Raw genomic sequence first — 23,050 nt, forward strand, 5'->3', positions numbered from 1 at the left:
AAGAAATGCCCTAAGATCCAAATTGAGAAGGCCTCCAAAACTGGTCCCGCCACACAACCTAGGATGAGAAAGAAAAATTAGCCCTCACCTTTTTATAACCTGTCTAGGCTTCTAAGGTAGTACAAACAGCAGTTAGAGGACCATCTACTGAATCTTCTTACCTAATTAACAGAAAACCCCAATCTCTCAGCTTCTGATGCTGCACCAATGCAAAATGAATGTGTCCCAAAATGACCTGGGTTTTCCCCCATAAAACTTTTCTCATAACTGCCAAAACTTGACCTACTGTCAATCGAGTTCCATTCTCGTGTCTAAAAACGAAAATCCCTTGAGCCCCACCAACTTGCCTGAATTGATGTCACACCTCTACTCGGTATCTGAGACCTCCAATCCTGTGAAAAAGAATCGGAATTGCTCTTACCTGTTTGGTTCGGTTATAGAACAATCTAGGAATATTTGTATAGTCTTATCTGACAGTTTCACATGTTCGACCGCAGTCCTCCTTCACTTTTTCACCCTAAAAACTCTGAGATCCTAACGGCCCCCCAAAAAAACCCAAATCATGCAAAAGTCAAACAGCTTACTGTCAAATGTGGAATAATAATGCTGCTGCAAACCTTGAAATAAATTGATCAACGTACCCATAGTTATGGGCTCTCTCACGAAAGACCCTCTTTGGAATCCCTGTGTCCGCCCAGCCAAAATTAATTTTCTCAACTCACCTGCAGATGGTTCATACCCTCAGAAAAGTTTGCCATAAAAACTGTTACCCACCAACTTCCCAGCTATGGTAGTGGCTGATACTCTGTTGTCAATGTTGAACATAATGAACCTTACAACATAATTGTGCCACGTTTCTCAATAGCTTTAGCGCGATGAGGTCTAAAGCGCTCTCAACTTCCAAAAACTCAGCCCAAGCCCTTCTGTATGTGTCCTGTGTACTTAGAGCAATATGTTATTCTTCTAGGTCCAAGATCCTTATTGTGCCAGGTCCCAAACCTCTTGTGGTACCAATATCTCTTGCAGATCTGCTCCAGGCGCCAAACCACGGAATCTCTGCCACTGCAAACGAGATAAAGCATCCACAATGTTATTAGCCTTACCTGACACCTGCTGAAATCTAAAAAAAAATGTTGTGCATTAAGCATCCTACCATGAAGCGCTGTGAAAGTTTACGCAGCCTCTTGTCTTTCACTCTCTGACTGTTAACTAAGTCAGCTACTGTCCTGTTGTCTACCTAGAAAAGCACTGTTTTGTTTGCTAGCTGCCTGCTCCATATCGCCAGAGCCACTTGCCGAATCTTCTCTTGCAATTAAGTCATTTACAGAAGCTCCTTCAGGCCAAGACAGATCATGGATGTGCCTAAACTAACCTGCCGCTTTCTTAGGTACCACTCCCAAAGGAGAAACCATAAGTTCAGGTAAAGGCCAAGAGTTGTAGGGACCAGCCATCCTTCCTTCAGAAACTTATTTTTCCAACTTAGCTTTACCTACCATAGGATGTTGCCTAGCTGACAGCAGATTTTCTGCAAAGTGTCTGATCCTAGGGCCCTGATAACGAAGGCAAAAACCTAGCTCAAAACCCCACCGTAGTGTCACTACCACCCCTCTATTGGAATAGAATGCCAGGCATGTTTTCAAAGTTTCTAACTTAACCGGAGTAAAAGCCCTTGTGTCCAGAACCGACGAAGCCCCGACCTCTACTGTGGACCACTGGACCTCCCTGCTGTTGTTCCCCAAAACATTAGAGTACTGCGTGTCTCCCACCACACTGGGAGCATTCATGCTTATATTTTACAAAGGGCTCTGTTACAGAAACTCCTGTTGAAGTTCCAGCAAGCCGCTGAAGTACTGACCTGCCCTTTGTTCCAGCTTCCCCACCACCCTGGGGTGGGTTTCCCTTGAAAAGGCTGGTAAGGTACTGATAAACCATTGGCCGTATGCATAGTGGGTGGTGGCCTCTGTGGATACATCCATTGCACCCACAATTCATTGTCTACCTCTCCCCAATGTTTATCTGGGCCCTAAACTCCTCATCATAATGAAGCCATGCATAGCCTCCAAACTCTGCTTGCGCTTTCCTAATAGTACCTATGTACTTAAAAATGGCCACCGATTGATCAGAGAATTTTTCGCAGTAGACACTGGCATAGAGAAAAACGCAGAGGTCCATGTAGCTGGATTTGTTGGAACACTCAGGCGCCTAGCTAACTCCCATGCCTCTTCCCTGGAACCCTCTTTTGCTGCAATTCTCTATGCAATAATTTAAAAACATCAATGAACTCCCCTTTTAAAATTTTCCCCTTCGTTGCATTAGAAATATGAGCCTCCAGTGGCATAGACACACTCATGTAAGGAAGCTGATGAAAAACAGCTGTTTCATCAGTATCCCCTTTGGCCCATTCTGATTTGCTGTCAAGTTGTGAGGAGTCCCCGCCCCCTGGTGTTGTAACTACCCCTTTGGCTTCCTTCAAAACCCCACCCCCACTTGGACCCTTATTGTAGCATCCTCATCTCCAATCGTGATTCTGTACCCCTCTTTCTCCCCATCCTCATGTTCAGTGCCCACCCCTTTATCCACTCCTGAGGTACCAACCCCACATCAACACTCATGGCATGTAGCTTATGTCCAAAACCCCAACCCTTCCATCACTGCGTCTCTCCTGTCTGCAAGTGTTGTATCTGATGTGTCGCTCCTGTAGGTTGCCGTCCATGTCGCACCGAAACTGCTGGTCCCTGCTAAACTGATTCTTCTTTCTGAAACCCCTCCTGTGGAATGACACAAGTACAAGACAAATTAGTGTGCCGCTCCCCCCAGACTCCTTATTGTGTCCTACATCCACTTCCTTCCAATGACAAATTTCTCCTTTTTGAAGCTCCTTTTCGTCCTCCTCATAATCTAATTCACACCATTTCTTGATCATCCACACCACCACTCACTTCAGGCCTTTTGCTATACCCCTCTCCCCCATCATAACGTCTCCAATCAATATTAATGGCAGCAGCTGATTTTCTCAATGAAACTCCATCCCTCGCCATCAAGAAGGTCATCTCAGACCTATCCCTCTCTTCTGACTGGGTCATAGAGGACGCTCCCAACCTCTCTGTACGCCTGTCATCACAGCTCAGTGATTCCTGTGGCATCGTCCTGCTAGTGCGCCTGGTCCTTAGTAAGTAAATTTACAAGGGGTCGCGTATAGGCCTAAGAACCTTTTGGATCGCATGGAGTATCCTAGCCATGTGGTGACCAGTGTCACCAATAATCAATGTAATCGATCAATAACCACTAAGAGAAACATTAAACATTAGACACTATATCAACATTTCATGATTAACCACCACTCAATAAACGTTTCAACAATTTTTATTTCCCTATTAGTTACAATTCTAAATCATCGGGCTAATTCAAACTTTATTCGACACTCAGAATTAGTTTATTAGCGACCACCAATAACATAATCTAATCAGAACTTGAGAAAACATATGCTCTAATGCTTCGGTATAAACTAACAAAGAAGAATATGACACATCAACAGCAGAGTTCAGCAATCAGTTCGTCAATCATCTGTCACTGTCAATGTCACCCCCAAAGGATCCTTACCTAATCCAGATTAGCATTTAGCATGTGGGGCTTAATGCGAAAAACAATTTAGAACATGAATTTTTAAAACCTCTAGCTAGAAATTAAACTATAGAAACAGCGCAGTTGGTACCAAGAAGAAAGGCACAAAGTTAATCAGTCACATTGTCATAGCTACCTATCCACAGAATGGATCAGCAACAACGTTAGTCTTCGTCTTCAGGTCATCAATTGATCAGCAACGCATCAGGCTCTCAGCGCATAAGCCCAATGACAGAATCTCGCATCAATTTCAGCAATGGTCTCTTCCCAACAGTTCTGAAGTTTTCGCCCCTTGTCATGACTTTTTATTAGAGTTTTTCAGTCCATCCCCCTAATTCCTAATTGGTCAATTAATCAGCAGTTATGACTCTATCCTATAATATTAATTTTGCAAATCTATGAATTCTAATATTTCTTCGTTCTCAGTTCATTGATTGGTTCACTGTACGATGTCCTCATCATCCGGCTCATCAGGTATTGAAAATGTTGCATCTTCTTCTCCAGTCAGTGTCTCTATTGTTTGAGTCCTGGGAAAGTACATTGAGTCTGCCTTACACCAACTTGTAACATTTTTAGTTCCAACATCTCCTGTCCATCAGTACATTGCAGAAAACTCTAGCAAGGCAGATTTTATTAACACAAGTGGTCAAGGTTAGTTCAACACGTTTGCTTTCCTCCAGTGTGCTCTAATAATTCAGCTTCTGCATGAGCCTGACAACTAGGCCACAACTTTGGCTAAGTTAACTCTACAATATATTGCAAAACACACGTTATACATCTCAATATGACATATTACTGCATTTTTATTGTGCATTTCCAATATTTTACACATTTTTAATCATTTTAGTGCAAGTTCGTATAAGTTCGCTGTCACTCTCCATAGGCACATTTTCAAACGTGCACATTAATTTTTCTACAATTCATTTTCGATGAACTTCTTGTTAATCAAAACACTTAAACATTTATTAATAATTTCTAATTAGCATATCTGCTTCAACAGTCCTAACGTTGCCCAGAAGGTCGCCCCAACCGTGGGATGGATGGTCCTGGGCCCTGACATTGGCTGCGCCTTCTGTAGACTGTGTGGGTGAAACCCATCACCCACCCAAACCCATCTGCCTTTGCTAATAACCCCCCATCCCCACTTGGTCCCCCCTTGGTGTGAGTCTAAACTATCTACCTGCTGTGAACTAGCCTGCCGTGGTTCCACAGCGACTGAATTTATATGCTGCAGCACCATTGTATAATGATAGCTCTGTGACTGCCAAACTGTTTGTTTTCATCTATTTCCTTGCCATGACACATTAACTGTGCCACACTAGATAGTTGTGATTCTGGCCCCTCTCAAACCTGATCAGAGAAAGGCATAAGTCCTTCCTCTCTTTCACGATACTGACATCACATATGCTCGAGGCTGTACCAATGCTGCCTCCTGCATGTGAGCCCCTGCCTTTGCACTCCGCAAAGGCTGGTTTTACCACAGCGCCCCAGTCAGGTGCCCGACACTTAATACTGGTAGACCTCTGCCTACTCGGTGCGCGAACCTGAACCCTGTCGCACCCTCCTTTTGCTCCTGCTCAGTTTCAAAGGTAAGTGATTAAATTTTAACACATTTTCCTCATCAATTAGCACCGACTCAGTATGATGTTTGGCCCACGCTACTCTCGCTCTAACTTTCGCTGGAGGTAGAGAGCACGCTAATACTGCTGCGGAAACCCCACTCGCCTAAGAGCGCTTTGGGAAGGTTAAGTCCACCCAAGCTTGCGACAGTACATCTAGCTGCAAAAAATCCTCTCTCCCAGCCTCAAATAAAAATTGTTTTTGCCTCTCTTACTGTCTGACTTTTATCCACCATGTTTATTACTACCAAATGGCTTAATGAAAAGCAGAGAAGACCTACTACCTTGCGAACTCAAAAAAGGCCTGAACTGGACACAAACTGGACAGCTCCTACCTCCAGGACCACATGTCCTAGGAAGGTGATTCATCTAAGGGACAGTGACCTTTAACTGTCACCGTAACCCTGACCCCAACTAAAAATGCCCAATGGATATCTCCGCTAGTTTGGATCGTACCACCCTCCCGAATATCCCCGGGGTCGGACATCCTTGGATGCCGCGCCTGGGACCCCATTTCGCACCCGCCACCAGTGGACCCCCCGACATGTTCGTAGCTGTGCAGTCCTCAAAGTCCTATTGGCCTGCTGCTCAGCCAAAGAACTTGGAATATGCTCATCCTGGCAGACGCACTTTCTAGACACTTAGGCCCTCATTCCGACCCTGGCGGTCATAGACCGCCAGGGTGGCGAATGACGGAAGCACCGCCAACAGGCTGGCGGTGCTTCATTCGTCATTCCAACCGCGGCGGTACAGCCGCGGTCGCCCAGCCGGGTCCGGCGGTTTCCTGCCGGATTTCCCCCGGCTGGGAGAATCCTCCATGGCGGCGCTGCTGACCCCCTTCCCGCCAGCCTGTTTCTGGCGGTTTTCACCGCCAGGAACAGGCTGGCGGGAACGGGTGTCCTGGGGCCCCTGCACTGCCCATGCCACTGGCATGGGCAGTGCAGGGGCCCCCTAACAGGGCCCCAGTATGCTTTTCACTGTCTGCCTAGCAGAGAGTGAAAAGCGCAACGGGTGCAACTGCACCCGTCGCACACCTGCAACACCGCCGGCTCCATTCGGAGCCGGCTTCAGTGTTGCAGGCCTCTTTCCCGCTGGGCCGGCGGGCGCTCTATTGGCTAGCGCCTGCCGGCCCAGCGGGAAAGTCAGAATGGCCCCAGCGGTCTTTCGACCGCGGAGCGGCCATATGGCGGTTCCCGCCAAGCGGGCGGCGACCGCCGCCCGCCGGGGTCGGAATGACCTCCTTAGTGTGACACAGTCTGGTCAGGTGAGTTGTGCACTCTCTCTGCACGCTGAAGTTCACAAATCTCTGCAGCAGGTGCATTAACCTACTAGGCCACCCTTCCCAGTTTTAGTTATATTTACTGACAACCAGGCATGTGTTTCTTAATTTCATTATATTGGTCTCTAAAACTTACTCTGTGCCTATTGCATCGTGTTGATCCACAACTGATGTCTGGTCAAGCTAAGCATATGGCTCTTCGGGCCCACTGCAGACTTCCTCATGGTGTGAATTAATCGCGATGAATGATGGTGCTGCATCTGTTTTTTGCAGTATGATCTTCTTTGAAAAGGGCTGTAGGTTAGTGACCTTCCATGTCTAGAGTTGTATATTATTTTCAAGATATTTTAGAGCTTCTTATTGGTCAACAGGTTGTTATTTTTTATATTTATCTCTTTCGATGCGCAACATTGCTTGGTTTTACTTGCGAGAAAGTGTCACGCTAAGTTTCACACATTCTGCAGTTGAGTGTCACTTATACGTGCAGTGAAACCACGGATTTGTCACACATAAGGAAACTGAAGACTTGGCAGCTATGCGACTACGGGAAACATTGCACATTGAACCATAACTCTATATTAGTGGCTGTCGGGTTCTATACGACCATATTATTATTGATAACCTGTGTCACATGGACTTGTCATTAAATCAGTTTGATGTACACTAAATGTCAACTCTGCAGATAAATGGATGATTAGGTAATTTGCATATTTTTGCGTGTGAATGCAATTACAACAATGACGGTATTGGACAACATGTGAATCAATGTTTAATGATTAAAGGCATCTGATTGCTCGACCATTGTCTTCTGCTTTGTCTTTTGCTCAACATGTACTTCTGTTTTCTTAGCCTGAGCTAATTGATTAATGAACATTACACTTGATGAACAAAATAATGATTTTGTTATACTGCTCTACAATCATGCTAACACGGAATGAAGAAGAAATCTGTAATTTAAAAACTATCTACAGAAAAAATACATTTTGAAGGATAAATTAGTATCACAAATTATTTGCAGCACTAGAGAGGTAACAGTCATTAGTGCATCTGTGAGACTATTTGTTAAATAAGGAACAGCTGAACAATTGCAGCAAATAGGTTGACATAAGGAAACCTCTCCACACAGAGCCGAGGAACAAGAAGCATTCAAAAGCGGAAGAAAGGAAGTGGGTGATGAGGACAAGAGTGCCCAAAATTATAGTACATAAACAGCATCATTTACAATTTACTCCTGTATTTTATTTGAGAAGTCCTTGGAGGCTAGTGTGATACTGTTCAAATACTCAGAAGTGCTTAGGAACAGGCCAGAAAAGCTTTGGAGGTTGGCCTGGTAAGGATGCAATGAGAAGTCCCCAGTTAGGAGGTAGCCACAGCGAGTAAAGTCATGGGGGAAGATTGACAATGAGCTTTGGTTGTAGATGATGACCACTACCATGCCTGTTCCAGCGGCGCACATGACAAGTGGCCTGTACCTATTGCATGTGTTCTTTCCAGTGGCTACATCAATTGAGGTGGGGGGTAATGGGATGGGGATCCACAATAACAATGAGGTGGCTAAAATGTATTAGAACGTCAATAAAGGGGTATGTTTTAGATTGCAGTGGAAGTTCCAGCATGAGTGTTCCAAATGTTGCAGAAGCGAGTATTCCAGTTAACATGGAGGCGAGGGACCTGTTTTTGAAAGCATTACTGGATAAAAAAAAGTGTCACAACAATTGGAGGAAGTGTTTTCAATGGGTTGTAGGATTCCCTATCGGAGACCACAGCTACACTGAACAATTTCAATTGGTATAGTGCATGACAAAGATTGTTCAAAATAAATTAATGAAAGAAGTACAGAGAGTATGAATTGTTTACTGCATTCCAGAGGCCTCTGTCCTGGACCTTATAATATTACTAGTAGTGCAACAGAGGGCAAAAGGTGAATGCAAGACGATCCACCACTTTTCACAGCTGTAAGGGAGGTCAGTCAATGATAAAGTTGATTGGATTGAATACTTGTTGTCATGTTCTAACTCTGACAAGGCTACAGAGGTGGTCCATTGATGTGTGATAAGAGCTGGGATGGGACAAGCCAACGTAACTCAGAGTTCAGGTTATTACTGATTAATGAGGATGATATCCACTCATTAGGGATTCAGTTTGAAGGATAAATATTTGTGGACAATGCCATGCCTATGGGCTACTCAGTAACTGATGCTGTTTTTAAGGCCTTCACTACTCCTTTTGGAACAGGTGGTGAAGAAGGAGGCTAGGCCTGAGCAAGTGACGTACTACTTAATTGTTTCTTCGTGGTAGAAAAAGTGAACATGTAGAATGCCTAAGACTGCTGAGGACTTTGGAATTGGTTGCTGGACTCTTTGAAGTGTAGCTGGTGCTGATATAACAGATGGCCCGACTATGCCAGTTATATTTCTGGCCATTGAGTTAAGAGACAGTAGCCATGGAGTTAGTCTTCTCTTTAACGAAGTTACAAACGCTGAAATACATACTAGAATAAGTAGTGGGGGAAAAGAAATGCAAGTTTAAGATGCAGCAGCAGGTGCTGGAACACCTGAACTTTGTTTGCAAGGTGGTTGCTCCAGGCAGAGGTTCCTGCAGTCACATGGGCTGCGTTCTGATCAAGGCTTCCATGCCATATCACACAATTGGGGTTTCACAAGGAATGAGACAAGACATGATGTTATAGACTGAGTTCCTAAATAGTCATAATGCAGTGATGTTGCGCTACAAACTGACCCGGTTACCTGGATGATAGAATTGGTTTCCAATGCATCAGGTGCAGACAACTTTCAGGTTGTACTGGCAAAGACACCAGTGAGCAGAGGTACACTGGAAAAAAGGAGACAGTACAAACATAGCATTGCACTTCTGGATTTGTTTCAGTAGTGCTGGCAGTGTGGGTGCGAGGAAGTAAACTTTGTCATTGACAGTGCAGCAGTAAATTGTGTGATAAACAAGCTGATGGCCAGCGACCACTTGGTACTATGAACTACAGAGTCTGCAATGGAACGTCATTTAAAAAAACAACACATTTGATTAATGAAGTATTCGATGCACTATCTCACTTTTAGTGGCTAAGATTCCGTTCCGTGGTGGGTTGGAACTGTAAGTGGATGAGCATGGAGAAACAGTTCCAGTAGAGATGTGAAACCTAGTACAATGCAGGAGATACATCTTCCATAAAGCTTGCCAGTGTCATCCACGAAGAGTAATTATCAAAAACCAATGGAGGAATTTGTCAGGTGCAACAAACAAAACACACAAAAACATGGCAGGGTGGGAGCTAAGGAAGTGATGACATGATGAACTTTTTGTAATGTCAATGATTGACAAGAGATTGTCCCCTTCATCTATTTCAGGGAATCTTTCTGGATAGCATTTGTTAGACGTGGCAGCTCTAATCGTAGAGTTTTCCTTATAATTTTTGCATCTGACCTCCTGTTTTGGACCCCGTGATGTAATTTGTTTTGGCTGGTTTTGATACTCTGGGCACTTTACCTCTGCTAACCAGTGCTAAAGTGCAAGTGCTCTCTGTTTAAATTGTATAGGTAATTGGTTATCCGTGATTGGCATATTCAATTTACTAGTAAGTCCCTACTAAAATGCACTAGAGGTGCCTAGGGCCTGTATATCAAATGCTACTAATGGGCTTGCAGCACTGATTGTGCCACCCGCATGAGTAGCCCTGTAAGCACATCCCAGACCTGCCACTGCAGTGTCTATGTGTGCGGTCTTGCACTGCCAATTCAACCTGGCAAGGGTACCCACTTGCCGGGCCTAAACCTTCCCTTTTACTTCATGTGAGCCACCCCTAAGGTAGGCCCTAGGTAGTCCCATGGGCAGGGTGCAGTGTATTTAAAAAGTGGTTCATGTACTGCTGTGTTTTACATGTCCTGATAGTGAAATACCACCAAATTCGTTTTTCACTATTGCAAGACACCTCTCTCTAATAGGTTAATACGGGGACTGCATTTAAATATCTTTTAAGTGTAGTTTCCCATTGGAAGCAGACAAAGATGTGGAGTTTTGAGTCTCTGAACTCACAATTTAAAAATACATCTTTTGGTAAAGTTGTTTTTTTCGATTGTCTGTGTGAAAATGCCATTTGTAATAAGAAAAACAACAGAGGATGGACAGAATGCACAGCAAATCAAACATTCACCCCAGTCACAAATCTGGGTTTAATCCGTCAGTTGTATTGCTTGCCAGGCCATTCCAGTTTGGACCCAACCATATGCAAATCAGTCTTGACCCTGTTCCCCATGGGAACAGTCCAGTCCGAACTGCCAGGCCAGGTCTTCCCTGGACCAGAAACAAACACCCTGAGACCAGTTTCAGGGTCTCACCCTTCATCAGCCAGGCTAGGTTGATTCTGGTGGCATAGCAAGCACAGGACCCACATCTGGGCATACGCTTCCCACTTGGGGCAACAAAAGCAAAAACAACAGATGATGGACGGAATACAAAGCAAATCAAACATTCACCCCCAGTCACAGATCTGGGATTAATCCACCAGTTTTTTTGCTTCCCATGCCATTCCAGTCTGGACCCAGCCTTATGCAAATCAGTCTTGACCCTGTTCCCCATGGAACCAGTCCAGCCCTATCTGCCAGGCTAGGTTCTCCCTGGACCAGAAACAAGCATCCTGGGACCGGTTTTAGGGTATCACCCTTCATCAGCCACGCTAGCTTGAATCTGGTGGCATAGCAAGCACAGGACTCACCTCTGGGTGTAGCCTTCCCACTTGGGGCGACAAAATCAAAAACAACAGATGATGGACGGAATACAAAGCAAATCAAACATTCACCCCCAGTCACAGATCTGGGATTAATCCATCAATTTTTTTGCTTGCCATGCCATTCCAGTTTGGACCCAGCCATATGGAAATCAGTCTTGACCCAGTTCACCATGGAAACAGTCCAGCCCGAAATGCAAGGCCAGGTCCTCCCTAGGCCAGAAACAAGCATCCTGGACCAGTTTCAGGGTATCACCCTTCATCAGCCAGGCTAGCTTGAATCTGGTGGTACAGCAAGCACAGGACCCACGTCTGGGCACACCCTTCCCACTTGTGGCAACAAAAGCAAAAACAACAGATGATGGACGGAATGCAGAGCAAATCAAACATTCACCCCCAGGCACAGATCTGGGTTTAATCCATCAGTTTTTTTGCTTGCCATGCCATTCCAGTTTGGACCCAGCCATATGCAAATCAGTCTTGACCTTGTTCTCCATGGGAACAGTCCAGCCCGAACCGCCAAGCCAGGTCCTCCCTGAACCAGAATCATGCATCCTGGGACCGGTTTCTGAGTATCACCCTTCATCAGCCAGGCTAGCTTGAATCTGATGGGATAGCAAGCACGGGACCCACGTCTGGACATACCCTTCCCACTTGGGGCAATGAAAGCAGAAACAACAGATGATGGACAAGATGCAGAACAAAGCAAACATTCACCCCCCGGTCACAGATCTGGGTTTAATCTATCAGTTTTTTTGCTTTCCATGCCATTCCAGTTTGGACCCAGCCATATACAAATCAGTCTTTACCCTGTTCCCCATGGAAACAGTCCAGCCTGAACTGCCAGGCCAGGATCTCCCGAGGCCAGAAACAAGCATCCTGGACCAGTTTCAGGGTATCACTCTTCATCAGCCAGGCTAGCTTGAATTTGGTGGTATAGCAAGCACAGGATCCACGTCTAGGCATACTCTTCCTACTTGAGGCGACAAAAACAAAAAACAACTGATGTTCGATGGAATACAGAGCAAATCAAACATTCACCCCTAGAAAAAGATCTGGGATTAATCCATCAGTTTTTTTGCTTGTCATGCCATTACAGTTTGGACCCAGCCATATGCAAATCAGTCTTTACCCTGTTCCCCATGGAAACAGTCCAGCCCGATCCACCAAGCCAGGTCTTCCCTGGACCAGAAACAAGCATCCTAAGACCAGTTTCAGTGTATCACCCTTCATCAGCCAGGCTAGCGTGAATCAGGTGGCATAGCAAGCACAGGGCCAACGTCAGGGCATATCCTTCCCACTCGGGGCGACAACAGCAAAAACAACAGATGATGGACGGAATGCAGAGCAAATCAAACATTCATCCCCAGGCACATATCTGGGTTTAATTTGTTAGTTTTGTTCCTTGTTATGCCGTTTCAGTTTGGACCCAGCCATATGTAAATCATTCTTGACCCTGTTCCCCATGGGAGCAGTCCAGCCCGAACCACCAGGCCAAGTTCTCCTTGGACCAGAAACAAGCGTGCTGGGACCGGTTTCAGGATATCACCCTTCATCAGCCAGGCTAGCTTGAATGTAGTGCATAGCAAGCACGGGACCCAAGTCTGGGCATACCCTTCCCACTTGGGGTGACAAAAGCAAAAACAACAGATGATGGACGGAATGCAGAGCAAATCAAACATTCACCCCCAGTCATAGATCTGGGTTTAATCCATCATTTTCTTTGCTTGCCGTGCCATTCCAGTTTGGACCCAGCCATATGCAAATCAGTCTTACTCCTGTTCCCCATGGAAGCAGTCCAGCCCGAACTACCAGGCCAGGTCCTCCCTGGACCAAAAACAAGCATCCTGGGACCAGCTTTAGGGTACCACTCTTCATCAGTCAGGCTAGCTTGAATCTGGTGGCATTGCAAGCACAGGACCCACGTCTGGGCATACCCTTCACACTTGGGGTGACAAAATCAAAAACAACAGATGATGGACGGAATACAGAGAAAATCAAACATTCACCACCAGTCAAAGATCTGGGATTAATCCATCCGTTTTTTTGCTTGCCATGCCATTCCAGTTTGGACCCAGCCATATGCTAATCAGTCTTGACCTTGTTCTCCATGGGAACAGTCCAGCCCGAACTGCCAGGCCAGGTCCTCCCTGAACCAGAAACAAGCATTCTGGGACCAGTTTCTGAGTATCTCCCTTCATCAGCCAGGCTAGCTTGAATCTGGTGGCATAGCAAGCACGGGACCCACATCTGGACATACCTTTCCCACTTGGGGCGACAAAATCAAAAACAACAGATGATGGACGGGATACAGAACAAATCAAACATTCACCCCCAGTCACAGATCTAGGTTTAATCCATCAGTCTTTTTGCTTGGCATGCCATTCCATTTTGGACCCAGCCATATACAAATCTGTCTTTACCCTGTTCCCCATGTAAACAGTCCTGCCCAAACCGCCAGGCCAAGTCCTCACAGGGCCAGAAACAAGCATCCTGGACCAGTTTCATGGTATCACCCTTCATCAGCCAGGCTAGCTTGAGTTTGGTGGTATAGCAAGCACAGGGTCCACGCCTGGGCATACCCTTCCCACTTGGGGCGACAAAAGCAAAAAATAACTGATGTTCGACGGAATACAGAGCAAATCAAACATTCACCCCTAGTCAAAGATCTGGGATTAATTCATCAGTTTTTTTGCGTGCCATGCCATTACAGTTTGGACCACCCATATACAAATCAGTCTTGATCCTGTTCCCCATGGGAACAGTCAAGCCCAAACTGCCTGGCCAGGTCCTCCTTGAACCAGAATCAAGCATCCTGGGACTGGTTTCAGAGTATCACTCTTCATCAGCCAGGCTAGCTTGAATCTGGTGGCATAGCAAGCACGGGACCCACATCTGGACATACCTTTCCCACTTGGGGCGACAAAATCAAAAACAACAGATGATGGACGGAATGCAGAGCAAATCAAACATTCACCCCCAGTCACATATCTGGGTTTAATCCATAACTTGTTTTGCTTGCCATGCCATTCCAGTTTGGACCCAGCCATATGCAAATCAGTCTTTACCCTATTTCCCATGGAAACAGTCCAGCCCGAACCACCAAGCCAGGGTTTCCCTGGGCCAGAAACAAGCATCCTAGGACCAGTTTCAAGATATCCCCCTTCATCAGCCAGGCTAGCTTGAATCTGGTGGCAAAGCAAGCACAGGACCAACATCTGGGCATATCCTTCCCACCTGGGGCGACAATAGCAAAAACAACAGATGATGGACGGAATGCAGAGCAAATCAAACATTCACTGCCAGTCACAGATCTGGGATTAATCCATCAGTTTTTTTGCTTGCCATGCCATTCCAGTTTGGACCCAGCCATATGGAAATCAGTCTTGACCCAGTTCACCATGGAAACAGTCCAGCCCGAAATGCCAGGCCAGGTCCTCCCTAGGCCAGAAACAAGCATCCTGGACCAGTTTCAGGGTATCACCCTTCATCAGCCAGGCTAGCTTGAATCTGGTGGTACAGCAAGCACAGGACCCACGTCTGGGCATACCCTTCCCACTTGGGGCAACAAAAGCAAAAACAACAGATGATGGACGGAATGCAGAGCAAATCAAACATTCACCCCCAGGCGCAGATCTGGGTTTAATCCATCAGTTTTTTTGCTTGCCATGCCATTCCAGTTTGGACCCAGCCATATGCAAATCAGTCTTGACCTTGTTCTCCATGGGAACAGTCCAGCCCGAACTGCCAAGCCAGGTCCTCCCTGAACCAGAATCAAGCATCCTGGGACCGGTTTCTGAGTATCACCCTTCATCAGCCAGGCTAGCTTGAATCTGATGGGATAACAAGCACGGGACCCACGTCTGGACATACCCTTCCCACTTGGGGCAACGAAAGCAGAAACAACAGATGATGGACAAAATGCAGAACAAAGCAAACATTCACCCCCCGGTCACAGATCTGGGTTTAATCCATCAGTTTTTTTGCTTTCCATGCCATTCCAGTTTGGACCCAGCCATATACAAATCAGTCTTTACCCTGTTCCCCATGGAAACAGTCCAGCCTGAACTGCCAGGCCAGGTTCTCCTGAGGCCAGAAACAAGCATCCTGGACCAGTTTCAGGGTATCACTCTTCATCAGCCAGGCTAGCTTGAATTTGGTGGTATAGCAAGCACAGGATCCACGTCTGGGCATACCCTTCCCACTTGAGGCGACAAAAACAAAAAACAACTGATGTTCGACGGAATACAGAGCAAATCAAACATTCACCCCTAGAAAAAGATCTGAGATTAATCCATCAGTTTTTTTGCTTGTCATGCCATTACAGTTTGGACCCAGCCATATGCAAATCAGTCTTTACCCTGTTCCCCATGGAAACAGTCCAGCCCGATCCACCAAGCCAGGTCTTCCCTGGACCAGAAACAAGCATCCTAAGACCAGTTTCAGTGTATCACCCTTCATCAGCCAGGCTAGCGTGAATCAGGTGGCATAGCAAGCACAGGGCCAACGTCAGGGCATATCCTTCTCACTCGGGGCAACAACAGCAAAAACAACAGATGATGGACGGAATGCAGAGCAAATCAAACATTCACCCCCAGTCACAGATTTGGGTTTAATCCATCAGTTTTGTTGCTTGCCATGCCATTCCAGCTTGGACCCAGCCATTTGCAAATCAGCCTTGACCCTGTTCCCCATGGGAACAGCCCAGCCCAAACTCCCAGGCCACGTCCTCCCTGGATCAGAACCAAGCATCCTTGGACGGGTGTCAGGGTATCACCCTTCGTCAGCCACGCTAGCGTGAAGCTGGTGGCATAGCAAGCACAGGACCCATGTCTGGGCATACCCTGCCCACTTGGGGTAACAAAAGGAAAAACAACAGATGATGGACGGAATACTGAGCAAATCAAACATTCATCCCCAGGCACATATCTGGGTTTAATTTGTTAGTTTTGTTCCTTGTTACGCCGTTTCAGTTTGGACCCATCCATATGTAAATCATTCTTGACCCTGTTCCCCATGGGAGCAGTCCAGCCCGAACCACCAGGCCAAGTTCTCCTTGGACCAGAAACAAGCGTGCTGGGACCGGTTTCAGGATATCACCCTTCATCAGCCAGGCTAGCTTGAATGTAGTGCATAGCAAGCACGGGACCCAAGTCTGGGCATACCCTTCCCACTTGGGGTGACAAAAGCAAAAACAACAGATGATGGACGGAATGCAGAGCAAATCAAACATTCACCCACAGTCATAGATCTGGGCTTAATCCATCATTTTCTTTGCTTGCCGTGCCATTCCAGTTTGGACCCAGCCATATGCAAATCAGTCTTACCCCTGTTCCCCATGGAAGCAGTCCAGCCCGAACTACCAGGCCAGGTCCTCCCTGGACCAAAAACAAGCATCCTGGGACCAGCTTTAGGGTACCACTCTTCATCAGTCAGGCTAGCTTGAATCTGGTGGCATTGCAAGCACAGGACCCACATCTGGGCATACCCTTCACACTTGGGGCAACAAAAGCAAAAACAACAGATGATGGACAGAATGCAGAGCAAATCAAACATTCACCCCAGTCACAGATCTGGGTTTAATCCATCAGTTTTTTTGCTTGCCATGCCATCCCAGTTTGGACCCAGCCATATGCAAATCAGTCTTGTCCCTGTTCCCCATGGGAACAGTTCAGCCCGAACTGCCAGGCCAGGTCCTCCCTGGACCAGAATTAAGCATCCTGGAACTGTTGTTAGGGTATCACCCTTCATCAACCAAGCTAGCTTGAATCTGGTGGCATAGCAAGCACAGGACCCATGTCTGGGTATACCCTGCCCAGTTGGGGGCAACAAAAGCAAAAACCACAGATGATGGACAGAATGCAGAGCAAATCAAACATTCATCCCAGTCACAGATCTAGGTTTAATCCATCAGTTTCTTGCTTGTCATGCCATTCCGGTTTGGACCCAGCCAGTGCAAATCAGTCTTGACCCTGTTCCCCATGGGAACAGTCCAGCCCGAACTGCCAAGCCAGATCCTCCTTGGACCAAAAAAAAGCATCCTGGGACCGGTTTCATTGTATCGCCCTTCATCAGCCAGGCTAGCTTGAATCTGGTGGCATAGCAAGCACAGGACCCAGGTCTGGGCATATCCTTCCCACTGGGGACAACAAAAGCAAAAACAACAGATTATGGACATAATGTAGTGCAAATCAAACATTCACCCCCAGTCACACATCTGGGATTAATCCATCAGTTTTTTTGCTTGCCATGCCATCCCAGTTTGGACCCAGCCATATGCAAATCAGTCTTGTCCCTGTTCCCCATGGGAACAGTTCAGCCCGAACTGCCAGGCCAGGTCCTCCCTGGACCAGAATTAAGCATCCTGGGACTGGTGTTAGGGTATCACCCTTCATCAGCCAGGCTAGCTTGAATCTGGTGGCATAGCAAGCACGGCACCCATGTCTGGGTATACCCTGCCCAGTTGGGGCAACAAAAGCAAAAACAACAGATGATGGACAGAATGCAGAGCAAATCAAACATTCACCCCCGTCACACATCTGGGATTAATCCATCAGTTTTTTTGCTTGCCATGCCATCCCAGTTTGGACCCAGCCATATGCAAATCAGTCATGTCCCTGTCCCCATGGGAACAGTTCAGCCCGAACTGCCAGGTCAGGTCCTCCATGGACCAGAATTAAGCATCCTGGGACTGGTGTTGTGGTATCACCCTTCATCAGCCAGGCTAGCTTGAATCTGGTGGCATAGCAAGCACGGACCCATGTCTGGGTATACCCTGCCCAGTTGGGGCAACAAAAGCAAAAACAACAGATGATGGACAGAATGCAGAGCAAATCAAACATTCGCCCCCGTCACAGATCTGGGATTAATACATCAGTTTTGTTGCTTGCCATGCCATCCCAGTTTGGACCCAGCCATATGCAAATCAGTCTTGTCCCTGTCCCCACGGGAACAGTTCAGCCCGAACTGCCAGGCCAGGTCCTCCCTGGACCAGAATTAAGCATCCTGGGACTGGTGTTGTGGTATCACCCTTCATCAGCCAGACTAGCTTGAATCTGGTGGCATAGCAAGCACGGGACCCATGTCTGGGTATACCCTGCCCAGTTGGGGCAACAAAAGCAAAAACAACAGATGATGGATAGAATACAGAGCAAATCAAACATTCGCCCCGTCACAGATCTGGGATTAATACATCAGTTTTGTTGCTTGTTATGCCATTCCAGTCTAGCCCAAACTGCTAGACCAGGTCCTTCCTGAACCAGAAACAAGCATCCTGGGACCCGTTTCAGGATATCACCTTCATCAGTCAGGCTAGCTTAAATCTAGTGGCAGAGCAAGCACTGGACCCAAGTCTGGGCATACCCTTCCGACTTGGGGCGACAAAAGCAAAAAGTACAGATGATGGAAGGAATACAGAGCAAGTACAAAATTCACCGCAGTCATAGATCTGGGTGAAATCCATCAGTTGTTTTGCTTGCCATGCCATTCCAGTTTGGACCAAGCCATATGCAAATCAATCTTGACCCTGTTCCCAATGGGAACAGTCCAGCCCGAACTGCCAGGCCAGGTCCTCCGTGGACCAGAAACAAGCATTCTGGGACCGGCTCCAGGGTATCACCCTTCATCAGCCACGCCAGCCTGAATCTGGTGGCATAGCAAGCACGGGACCCATGTCTGGGCATACTCTTCCCACTTGGGGGAACGATCAATTAAACCCAGATCTTTGTGACTGGCGGTGAATGTTTGCATTGTTCAGCATTCTGTCCATCATCTGATCTTTTTGCATTTGTCGCCCCAAGTGGGAAGGGTATGCCCAGACGTGGGTCCAGTGCTCACTGCACCACTGGATTGAAGCAAGCCTAGCTGATGAAGGGTGATACTCTGAAAATGGTCCTAGGATTGTTTTTTTTTTTCATTTCTAGGGAGGACCTGGCTTGGTAGTTTGGGCTGGACTGTTTCCAAGAGGAAGAGGGCCAAAACTTATTTTCATATTGCTAGGTCCAAACGTGAGTGGTGTAATGAGTAAAGAAATGATAGATTAAGCCCAGATTTTTGTGATTGGCAGTGAATGTTTCCATTGTTCAGTATTCCGTCCATCATCTGTTCTTTTTGTGTTTGTTGCGCCAAGTGTGAAGGGTATGCCCATACGTGGGTCCCGTGCTCACTGCACCACTGGATTCAAGCAAGCCTAGCTGATGGAGGGTGATACCCTGAAACGGGTGCTAGGATGCTTGTTTCCTGTCCAGGGAGGACATAGCTTGGCAGTTCGGGCTGGACTGTTCCCAAGAGAAAGAGGGTCAAGACTGATTTGCATATGGCTGGGTCTAAACTGGGGTGGTGTGGTGAGCAAAATAACAATGGATTAAACCCAGATCTTTGTGACTGGGGGTGAATGTTTGCATTGTTCAGCATTCCGTCCATAATCTTTTCTTTTTGCATTTGTTGCCCCAAGTGGGAAGGGTATGCCGAGACGTTGGTCCTGTGCTCACTACACCACTGGATTCAAGCTAGCCTAGTTGGTGAAGGGTGATACTCTGAAACTGGTCCTAGGATGTTTGTTTTTTTCATGTCTAGGGAGGACCTGGCTTGGTAGTTTGGGCTGGACTGTTTCCAAGAGGAAGAGGGTCAAAACTGATTTGCATATTGCTAGGTCCAAACTTGGGTGGTGTAATAAGTAAAGAAATGATGGATTAAGCCCAGATCTTTGTGATTGGCAGTAAATGTTTGCATTGTTCAGCATTCCGTCCATCATCTGTTCTTTTTGTGTTTGTTGCGCCAAGTGGGAAGGGTATGCCCATACGTGGATCCCGTGCTCACAGCACCACTGGATTCAAGCTAGCATAGCTGATGAAGGGTGATACCCTAAAACCGGTCCTAGGATGGTTGTTTCCTGTCTAGGGAGTACCTGGCTTGGCAGTTTGTGCTGGACTGTTCCCAAGACAAACAGGGTTAAGGTTGATTTGCATATGGCTGGTTCCAAACTAGGGTGGTGTGGTGAGCAAAAAAACTATGGATTAAACCCAGATCTTTGTGACTGGGGGTGAATGTTTGCATTGTTCAGCATTCCGTCCATCATCTGTTCTTTTTGCACTTTTAGAAAGTGGGCATTTTCTTGCTTAACCATTCTGTGCCTCTGCCTGCTAATGTAAATCGGGTCTGGGTCAGACTGACGGTTTGGCTGTTTGCGAATTCACACTTGAAAGTGACACAAAGGAAGCTGGAGAGTGTCCTGTATATTCTGATAAGTCTCCTGGGCAAGAGTGGGGAGGGAGGAACAGACACCTGCACTTGAAAGGGCTGAGCCTGTCCTCACACAATGCAGTCTCCATCCCCCTGGTGTGTGTCTGGGGCCAGGCTTGGGTAATGCAAGATCTTGTAAACAACTTTGAAGTTTGCCAACTTTAAAGGAAGAAATGGGTATAAGTAGTGGACCCAAAACCCAAGACTTTTTAATTACTTCTGGATCAAGAGAAACCTCTGCCAAGGAGAAGAGCTTAATGCTTGAGGAGGACCTGGATCTCTGCCTGTTGCTTTGCTGTGCTGGCCTGTTGCTGCTGCTTCAGCCTAAGAGGGAAAGGACTGGACTTTGCTTTCTGAAATCCTGCTTGTGAAGTGCCTCCAAGGGCTTTGACTGAGCTTGCCTCCTGTGAAATCTCGGGGACAGCAAAGTCTTCACCTACCAGCCTCTGGGTCTACTTGCTGTCGACCCTAGGTCGCCAGGTGGTGCCTACTCCAGTCTCTGGGCCCCAGGGAGTGAAAGCTTGTTGAAAAACAAGACAAAACAGATGAAATGACTCCGGACGACACCCAGACCGATGCCGCCGCTGCTGCTTGACCCCGCCTGCAACCGAAACCGTGGTCCCCACTGGAGTGCAACAACTCCGCCGACTTGGCAGGCCTGATGCCACTGCAGCCCTGCTGATGTCCTGTGACTTTGTGAGTCCTGAGTGCCATGTCACAGACATCAGTGACATTCGACTCTGCTGTGGCGCGCGCAGCCCCGTGGCGTGACCGCCATCCCGTGAGGTCAATCGCACCAACACCACATCACCTCCCCTGCTCTGCAGTAAGGAACCAACACCTCACTGGATCCATCGATGCCTCTCCTCCCCGACTCCGTGCACCAGCATGTTTCTTCGTTACCAAAGGTACTGTACCTAGGGGTCCATGTGTCTCCGTGACTGGCGCCATTGGCGTCAAATTGTTGAGAACGACTCCGTCATGACGCCGTGATAACACCAAATTGGGGCATTTGTGCTTCTAAGCCCTATGTTCAAGTTTAATCTTTGAAAATTCATAACTTTGCTTGTGTATGTTGGATTTTTGATTTAGATAAATGTTGGCTATTTTTCTAAACTGATGTGGAGTCCTTTTGTGGTGTTTTCACTGTGTTACTGTGTGTGTTTGTACAAATACTTTTCACATTGTCTCTGAAGTAAGCTGACTGCTTGTGCCAAGCTACCAAGCAGGTGAGCAGGGGTTTTCCTATGTGTGTGTCTCCCTGCTTGGACAGAGTGCAAACGGACTGCCAACCTGGGACCCCATTTCTAACAGAATTCATTGGCAAATGCAACTGGGGATAAGAACCAAACAGTGGAAGCTGTACCAGAGAGAGGCAATACAGGACATTCTAGAATACATCCTGATGAAGGCGTGCACGTCTGCCTGGAACTGTGTGTTATATAGGGCCATTTTTGCAATCTTATTTTTTATTTTTCAGGGTACTAAGGATATCAGGGGTGGTGGGGCCAGAGATGATGAGGGCATGTGAGTGGGTGACATGAAGTTGGAGATTGATTTCTTACAAACTACAGTGCACAAGAGAAAAACACATTGACGAGAGAGGGGATAAAGATGACAGGAGGTGATGCTGGACAGCTCAGACAGGAGTAAAATATATCCCTTTGAAGCCTGCAGGGAATTTTTGATGATGATAGGAAAAGAGTTCGGCACATGTTTTGACATGCGGATGGCAGCAAGGTGACAGGCCAGGAATTGGGTGGGTTGAAGAAGTGTTTTCATGAGGGGAATAGCTGCTAGAATATTTTGTGACACATTTCTTTTGGATTGGGGCAATAACTGATAATTTTGGGTGAGCTTGAATGAAGGATGGTTGAGGAATTTGGGCAGGTGGAGATTGAATAGGGTGTCGGGCCATTTGAGGCTATAGAAGAGCATCTAGATGGTGGTGACGGCATGCTCCATTGCCATTTCGACTCCACACTGGCACCCTGTGAGCATCCTACATGCTGCAGCATGTATCATTCTAGACCTGAAGAACTAGGATCACATCAGCTCCATCATGATATATCTCTATTGGCTCCCCTTGCCAGCCTGCACTTTCTTCAAAATCAGCTCCATGATTTACCAAGCCCTCACTACCAACACCCCCAGTTATCTTGCAGACAAGCTCACCATCCCTAGTGGTTTTTGACACACCCACAGCGCCATTAAACCTCAGAATTAAGAAATGTAAAATTTTTTTTTTAAAAAACAAGACAGCAGGCCTTTTTCATTTATATATCAAGAATGTCTACCAACATTCCTGGGTGCATCAGAACTGCCCCAACGTAGCTCCAGTTTAGGAAACAGTTGAAGGTTCAACTTTTTGAAGAACACTTACTATCCATAACCCATCTACTCCTCCTATGACTTGCTGACTTCATGTTCTTCTTTGACCCTGTACAGAGCTCCACTGCCTTTTGGATAGGTTCACACCAGATGCATACATTCATTCCTACATGAGGGTGATCTCTATTTGTGGCCCCTTCGTTGTGAACTGGGCAGGAGAAC

This window comes from Pleurodeles waltl, chromosome 1_2 (assembly GCF_031143425.1).
Source record: "Pleurodeles waltl isolate 20211129_DDA chromosome 1_2, aPleWal1.hap1.20221129, whole genome shotgun sequence".
Classification (NCBI taxonomy): domain Eukaryota; kingdom Metazoa; phylum Chordata; class Amphibia; order Caudata; family Salamandridae; genus Pleurodeles; species Pleurodeles waltl.